Genomic DNA, 8,994 nt, shown 5'->3' on the forward strand with positions numbered 1-8,994 from the left:
TTTCACGGTCTATTAATCGACCCGCCGGCTTCGGAGTTATCCAGAGCGACGGCCTATAAATTCCGGGGAGTCTGGTGGGAGACAGCGTAAACTTCCCCACCGAGCGGTCGTTCTCGCCACCGACCCCCGGCCCACAACCATTTGGTAGTCAGGAGTGCGATACGAACCCCTCCGCCCCCATAGAAGGGTTACAGGATTCAAACCCGCAACAAATTGGTAGTCAGGAATGGGATTACGAACCCCACGCCTCCACAAGAAATTTACAGAAATTGAATCCACAACAAATTGGTGTTTAGGAGCGGGGTTCGAACCCCTCCGCCTCCATAGAGAAATTTACGGGATTCGGACCAGCGGTGTGCTTGACAACCCCCCCTTTCCCTCCAAATTAAGAGGATCCAAATTTTATTTAATTCTCAGTACGCAGACCAAGACGAGCTGGTGCAGGTGGGTTCTGAGATAAGGTTAAAGGAATCGATGGCCCATGACGACACCTTGCAGGAAGACCCTTCCCTGCAATCAAACCCAGGGGTGGCATTGGGGGCGGCGGCGGTGGTGCATGAGCTCCCCCCGCATCGAATTTCCCCCATGGAGAACCGAACGATCCCCGTCGGATCCGTGCCCGATCGTGGTGGATCGGCTTCGCCGGGGTCATGTGACATGAGACAGATGTTGGAGATACTAATGCAAAGAATGGATGCGAATGCGCAAAGAATGGATGCGAATACGCAAGCACAGAGGAGGGATATGCAAGCACTGAAAGGGGATTTACAAAACCGAATGGATGCGAATGCGCAAAGAGCGGATGCGAACACGCAGGCACTGAGAAGTGATATGCAGAGCATGGGGATGCACTTGCAAACACAAATAAAGGTGGGCCAGGAAGAAATGAAGGCGGAGTTGGTAAAGGTGAAATGCAGACCATGGGTCGGAATTTTGCAAATGGGATCAGGACGGAACATGGAGGAATGACCGAGTCGAGGGGGAGTGTAATGGCTGTTTGGACCGCGATGGAAACGGGCAAGGTCGAGGGGACGAGCGACGCCGTAATAATTAAGGGAGAAACATGTAAACTCGGACAGGGGGTGACGGAATTAACAGAGACACGAAGGGAGATAGATCAGGTAAAAAAGGACGAGTTACACGAAATTAAAGAGGAGCACACACAAGTAGAGCTGGTAGGGGACATTGGGGTTGAGCTTGGGGAATGTGTTAAGACCCAATGCGAGGGTCAGATTAACCTCCCACAGGAACGAGGGGAGACAGTATGCTCCCTCAAGGCAGGCCGTGACGAGGTGAGTCCGGTAAGGCCGTGCGAGGTCGAGCGGGTGCATGGTGCAAATGAGCACATGCCGAGCTTGGGGGGTATAGAAAACCCCGGATCTTTTGGGCTAACACGAGCCCCCGATGTGAATGTCCCAGAGTGTGTGTTGAAATGTGCGCAGAATGCAAATGGCATGGCATGTGTGAGTGCATGTGAGCAGATGGGACGCGGACCGATCCAGACGGGAGACGTGGGTCGTGTAACGGACGGGAATGGCGAGCCTAATGGGCCACACAGAATTGTTTTGGAAACCGTGCCGGCTCTGCGGGACGCTGCGTGCGAGGTCCGTTCTGTATTTGCAGACGGCCCAGGAGCGCACGTTTGTGTGACCGGGAGTCGGCCTTAAAATGCTCGGCGCCTGGTACAAGACACCTGCGTCGACGGCTAAAATGGGGGCAAATTGGGTTGTTCAAATTTGGAAAGCACGTGGCCCCATGTGACCACGTGCACGGAGGCCGACATGACGCACGGAGCAAGTCCGGGGACGTCACGGCAAGCTTCGCAGCGTCAGTGTGCGAGTGAGGTCAGAGTCATGTGTGCAGAATGCACACCTGACTTGACGTCAACGGGGACTGCATGGCATGAAGGCCAGGTGAGAAACGCACGGCTCACATGGTGGTTGGCTCGGAGGCGAGCGATTGATGAGATCGATGGGGTGACGATTCGCTTTCGATTATCGCCCATACAGAGGAGACAAGTGAGTCATAAACCGTCGCCCTGGCAAAGCAAGTTTCGGAGGTCCTTGCTCCGAGTACACGATGCCCGCCGGGAAAGGAGCAATAGTTAGTGGATGGGTTTAGCGTTAGATAGACCGGCCTCATGGGGTATGAGCAGTCCTCCATGGGGCCTGGTGGGACGAGTTAGAGGGAATTTTAGGATAGAATTTAGAATGGATTGGGGGACATGGACAGACATGGACCGTGTAGTGGGGACATAGCTTAGCGATATAATTAAATGGAACGTGCATTACTATAAGGGATGACGGGGAGCACAAATTAGTTAGGGGGACGTAGCTAGTGGAGTGTTAGTGTGGTAAAAATAAAACCAAGAGAGGAACATAATGAGTGAATGTGGGTCAGCGGGCCCGAGTGCGAGTGGAGTGAATGTGGAATGCATGGTTTCGAACGAATGATTGGGGGGAGGAGTGAATCACACCCAAGGGAACCCGGGGTTCGTGTAATGTTAGTTAGTGGGTTTGTTAAATTAACCAAAACGGATGTCAGTTTGTTGTTGGTGTTGAATGAAGGCACAAAACCTTTTGAAGGGTGCAGAAGTTCATTGACCAGCTGGGAGTGTGGCTGTGGAAATGTGCACACTGAGTAGAGGGCCCCGAATGAGTCTGTTAGTTTAGTTACGCAACGCACTAGGTTATGTATTTTTGGGACATGTATTGAAAATGTCGCACTCAGGGATCCGTAGGTAAAATGTACCTCGGGAACCTACACCTGCATGCCACACGAATGTTAACGACTCAGGTCGAGTCCAGCAAAAGGGAGGGGGGTAATGTTGCGGTTCTCGGAACCGCATGCATGCAACGGATAGGTGTCCCAAGACAGTTATGCCATTAATATACGTGTAGATCGACCCCTTATTTTTGATTCGTGGGAGGACAAGGGAGTGCGTTGCGATGGGCTAATAGTTGGGTTGTTAAATCATTTTTCCCTTTTATTGTATTCCCACCTTTTTTTTTCTGAGGTAAGTCTGCCTCGCTTGCCCCTCATCTTGCTTACCACAGCATGACAACCCACGGTACCCTCCCCAATGATCACTTCTGAGGTTAAATCGCAACATGCACTGTGGAGTATACTGGCGCTTTGAGCTTCCACACCCAAGGCCAGACATGTGCGGCGTGTCACATACGCTTTTTCACCCAAGTGAGCGGGCCATACCGGCGTCTGGCCGAAGCCCGGCCCAGGATGGCGGACCACGTGGGGTGGGGGGGGGGGTTGGGGCCAGTCGGAACGCCCGACTCGGGCGATGACGTTGGATTTGGCATGGCCCCTCCCCTGAGCTCCGGGCTCTATAAAACACAGAGAAATTCTCCGTGTATGGGTTGTGTTGGAATTGGAAGTGTTGTGTTCGGTGTGGGTGTGCTTCACGCGGAGTGTTCCTGCGACTCGACTCCGCCCACGTCTCACCTCCACGAACTGCCTCCTGCCTGGTCCTGCCTACTGCTCCACCCTCGCCCTCTGGACTCCTCCCTTCTCCACTCAAGCTCCTCCTGTTCGGAACACAATCTCCACACGTGCGGCTGTGGCCAGAACAACGCAGCTATTGTTGGGTGCCGCACCACGGAGCATCCCTCCCCTGAAACACCCAGCTACCGAAAACTATAAGCTCAACCCCCTCCCTCCCTGGCTGCAAAAGTCCTTTTTCATTTGGGTGCCGCACCACGGAGCATCCCTCCACTGAAACACCCAGGTACCAAAAACTATAAGCTCAACCCCCTCCCTCCCTGGCTGCAAAAGTCCTTTTTCATTTGGGTTTCTTATTTTTCTGTGTGTTTGAGTGTGCTGGCGCCTGTCTGTTAAGTAAGCCTGCAGAAGATCTTTTATTGTTACTGTGAATAATCTCGCATCAAGTCTGCACTGTGTCTGCTTTAGTAAGTTGCTTATATAATTGTGGCACCCCCACACCCCTCTCCTCTTTGCCTGCATTCCATACCCAATAAACCTTTGTTGTTCCACATGCTTTTCCTCACTTGCTGTAAATAAATAATTGTTGTGGAAATATTCCCAGCTCGCGTTTGTCTTTTCCCTCATTGGTCCAGCATGGTTCGAATGCAGGTTTGGCCGGGTCTTTATTCCAAATGGTCCGTTCCTTCTAACCGGTATGTCCTTGGCAGTGTCGCTCTGCTACATCCGATCCGGAAAGGTGATCCGATCCGGTTCGGACAAGGCGTACCGAGGGCGTGCTTCCCCGGTGGTTAAACCGCGTGGTTAATTAGGTAACCCGATTCCATAGGCGGGAGGACCCTAAGTCACGCGGTTGAGTTATTGGTGTCCACGGTCAGTTAAGCGACCCGCCGCATCACGGAATTATCCGTGAGCGACGGCCTACAATTCCGGGGAGTCTGGTGAGAATCGACGTAGCTTCCCCCACCTAGTGGTCTTCTCACCCGACACCGCAACAATATATACACGCACGCACACACACGCGCGCACACACACACACATACACACACACACACACACACACACACACACACACACACACATACACACACACACACACACACACACACACACACACACACAATGTCGAAAACTATCTTATTCGTTTTAAAAAATTACCAAGTATCAATTTTTTGGGTCATATATTGATTTAATTGAAAATACACTTAAAAGTAAACACTTTGACAGAAATTTGCCATCATGATCTCTTGTATGCTTGGTGTTGGCTTACTGGTAAAGGTGGTGGGCTTGGGATCTGAGAATCCTGAGTTTAAATCCCACTCGGCTGTTGAATTAATACCAGGTGGGGTTGACTCTGCCTGTCATCCTTCCGAGGTTGGCAAAATAAGTGCCAACTTGCTGGTATCCTGTGTGGGAGTGGCGACCCGTCCAGGATTGTGTCCAACAGCCAAGAAGACTGCTAAGGCAACACCAACGCTCTGCACAAAGTATGTTCCCAATGATTGGATGGATCTCCTGTGCTTTTGTTTTAGTTTTTTTAATACAAAAAAAAAAACTTTGTCAGGATAGCTCACTTTAATTGTCATGTCTAAACACGAATAATTAACATTTACCGTTTTCATTGTGTTTTGAGAACCAAGAGTGTATTGTAAATGTACTAAAAATCAGGCATGTTCAGACAGTCTGAGGCTAATTCAGCAATTCCTGCACCACATCTGGGATTTATTGAGATTCTGAGGCCTTTGGGAAGAATGAGGGGGTGGGAGCGCCTAGGCTCGAGAGGTGGGAGAGGCTGAAGAATAGATTGTGTGGCTGGAGTTCAGCATTTTATTGCAAACACAGATGGGAAATAGAAAGTGTGAATCAGTTGTCTCCATCATCATCATTTGAGGCTTTTGGGATTAAATCTCTATGATTTGAGCGAATCAAACTTATAAAATTGACCAAACAATTGCTATCACAGGATTTTCTTTTTACCTGAGTTTTCATATGATTTTGTGAATGGAACAAAAAAAAATTCATAGCAGTTGTACAGTACATTGTACAATAGGTAATCATGAAAAACAGATGGTTCTATGTAAATACTTATAGCACATGTGTTGGTTGAATAAAAAAGTAACAGCCTGGGATCAAGCTGACAAACAAGAAGTTTGAGATTCTTAAACGCCAAGTCAGGTTCCTTGGCTGCATCGTGTCTATAGAGGGTTACTCGAAGGATTCAGCTGAAGTTGCACCAGTGCAAGCCGTGAAAGAGGAGCCAGCAATGGTGGGAGAACTGAGAATGACTACCCTTATGGACAAAACTTCCCTCGCATAGTAAAACCACAATATGACCTGTTACCAAATGGAAAGATGGGCAGTACCAGGTTGAACAAAAGGCAGCAACAAAACAGAAGGGTCAGGGACAGCTTTTGCCTAGTCAGCCAATCAAATGGATGTAAAGATACCAAGAAGTTCTCCATCATCTGATCACCTCAACATGTCCACATCACTTTCACTATAGTACTGCCGTGTGCGCTTGCATGGCTGATTCGTTTTCATTCGATTAACCCTGGAGGAATTCAAATTGTGATAAATTAGATATCGAGTACAGGCAGGGAACAGATCCTGCTGGAAAAGGCATGACGCTTCCCCTCCAAGCGTAGCTTTCATTAAATTATCACAAAGAACCACCTCGGCACCAGCAAGTCTAATTCGAAGTATCATCTCATATCACCACTACATTAATGGAACAAACTCCCACACTCTCTTCAATCCCACTCTTTCGTCGAGGTATTTTTAAAACAGCTGTTCACCACCATCCCTTACCCCATCCAAAACCATGATCTCCACGACCACCGTTAACCCACCCCAAACCCACCTCCTTCAAATTTCCTGTTTCCCTTTCTGAAAGTCCCTGTAGTGTCCATCTTGTTTACCCCGTAAACATGCCCCATCCCTCTCTCTTCCACAGATCTCCTTATGTCTTTGTTCCATACTGTTTCGCACTTCCAACTCCCACCCCTCTTGTCTCATGCTCCGCTTGCCCCTTGTTATATGTTCTATGTGTTAGCTCTTATACGAGCCTCGACAAAGTATACAAAAAAGTATCCTAATCCATAAAAAGAATCTCAGAATGCAAAGCCAGTCGGCATACTATTTGTACTGCGTCCGGAGGCGGAAGGGTGAGGAGGAAGTGGGGAGGGGCGGTGACGGCATAGTGGGAGAGGTGGGGAAAATTGTGCCGTGGTGAATAATCCCCCTTGTCTGTAGCAGGGGTCAGTAAACTACTTGCACTGTGGCAAGTGTATAGGCGAACATCGGAGGTCATTCCCTCCCCTTGCATGGGGGAGGGGGTGGGGGTGGTTTGGTGTGCCTCTGACCTGACCATGGACACCACCAACACATGTGCAAAATTTGGTGGAGGTCAGACCAGCCCTGTTTGTTTCTCTGAATTTCAGATACACAACAAAACACAACACAACACACACACGGCTTCGATAATAATAAATGTCAGTGTGTGTATCCATCCATTGTCCGTCTGTATGTCCGTCTCCTCCATAAATTTAAAACCATGAAACCTAGCGGCCCCAAACTTTGCATGCACACTTAGGGAACTCCAAGGTCGTGCATGAATGAAAATTGTGTGTTTGGGTTAATTTAAACACCCCTTTTGAAGATAATTTAGGGGGTGCTCATCACGAAAAAAAACAAAATAAGCCTCACAAAGATGTTGGCACACCATTTTGGTCAGTCCTCTGTCAGCTTGCAAGAGTCTAAGCCACCATTTATGTTGGCCTGCTCAACAATGCCTTGGCTTGGAACAGGCCGCAATGATTTCTTAACTATAAAGTTGTTTTTTTTTGCTTTTCTCACATATCATCGAATGCCTGTTCAGCATAGCTATGAATCGCTGGATACATTGAAATGCCTATAAATTCCCAGAGACACCAGCGTTCATGGCTTTATTGAATTTCCGCACATGCCATAAGCTCTAGAATCTCTTCAACTAAGCCAAATTACACAATTGAAGCTCCAAAATTAAACTTAGCAGCAGCTCCAACAGCTAAGAAAGTGTTAATTTGTCCAATTTGGACAGTTTCACATTTCAGGTGTTTCCGGGAGGAGTTTAATCTGACGGATCGGCGATTGCTAAATGCTTGCCAAGACAGCCGTTCCTTAACAACCCTTTTGTTGGAGTGCTTCCTTGAGTGCTTACACCACTTGGCGAGTGTTGTACAATGTTCGCAGTCACTGAATACTGTATATTGGTCGACTTGAACAAAGTTCAGGTGAGACTCACCTGCGTTGGCCCAGCATTGTTCTGTGGTGTCTCGGATGGCTCACTGAAAATGTGCAATCTTATTTTATACCACGTTTCTCCTTATTGTACAATCTCCTTTCATTATACAATCCATCACTTCGGCACAGATAAATACGTATTTTAACAAGCTCAAATGAGTTAAGATCCTCGTACTCTTAATGATGACGTCATAAAAACGCATATGACGTCATTGTGATGTATCAGGTTTGCGATAAATTATCTGTGCTAATGCCTGGCTTGATTCCCGCAAATAAAATTCAAACAGCTTGCCGAGTTTCGGAGATAATGGTATAGGCGATTTCTATTAGCGGCGATATTATGACGTCAACTTTTTTTCTCGGAAGAATTTCCAAAATCGGAGATGGTTACTGCCTGCGCGTGGGCTTTCTGCATATGCATACCAAGTTTCACGAAGATCCGATGAAAACTCTGGGTTGTGAAACAAAAAATGTCAAAAAATAGGAATGGTCATAAAAATTGATATGACGTCATAGTGATGTATCATACGTGCGGTCATTAATCTCTGCTAATGCCCTGTTCGATTCCCACAAACAGAATTCAAAAAGCTTGCCCAGTTTTGGAGATAATTTTTTAGGCGATTTCCATTAGCGGAGATATTTTGACGTCATAACTTTTTTTCTTGTAGGAATTTTCAAAATCGGAGATGGTTACTGTCTGCGCAGGGTATTTTTTTACATATATACGCCAAGTTTCAGGAAGTTTCGATGAAAACTGTAGGCTGTGAAACAAAAAAATAGGAATGACGTCATAAAATTGATATGACGTCATAGTGATGCATCATATGTGCGGTCATTCATCTCTGCTAATGCCCTGTTCGATTCCCGCAAACAGAATTCAAAAAGCTTGCCTAGTTTTGGAGATAATTTTTTTAGGCGATTTCCATTAGCGGAGATATTTTGACGGCATAACTTTTTTTCTAGGAAGATTTTTCAAAATCGGAGATCGTTACTGTCTGTGCAGGGTATTTTTACATATACACACCAAGTTTCAGGATGTTTCGATGAAAACTGAAGGCTGTGAAACAAAAAAGTCCACAAGAACAACAATGTGAGTAAGACTTAGAGATCCTCCACGAGGATCTAAAAAATGAAACGTTTTCTTATTAAAAGTTTCTTCACTCGTGTCATTGGAGTGCTTGCTTGGAGTGCTCTTCAAGCTTCGATCTCCACAAACTACCATGGTGATACTGCGGCATGGTTGTCCATGTAGACAAC

The sequence above is a fragment of the Eptatretus burgeri genome, chromosome 3 (assembly GCF_056783735.1).
Source record: "Eptatretus burgeri isolate ZD-2024b chromosome 3, Ebu_testis_v1, whole genome shotgun sequence".
Lineage (NCBI taxonomy): Eukaryota > Metazoa > Chordata > Myxini > Myxiniformes > Myxinidae > Eptatretus > Eptatretus burgeri.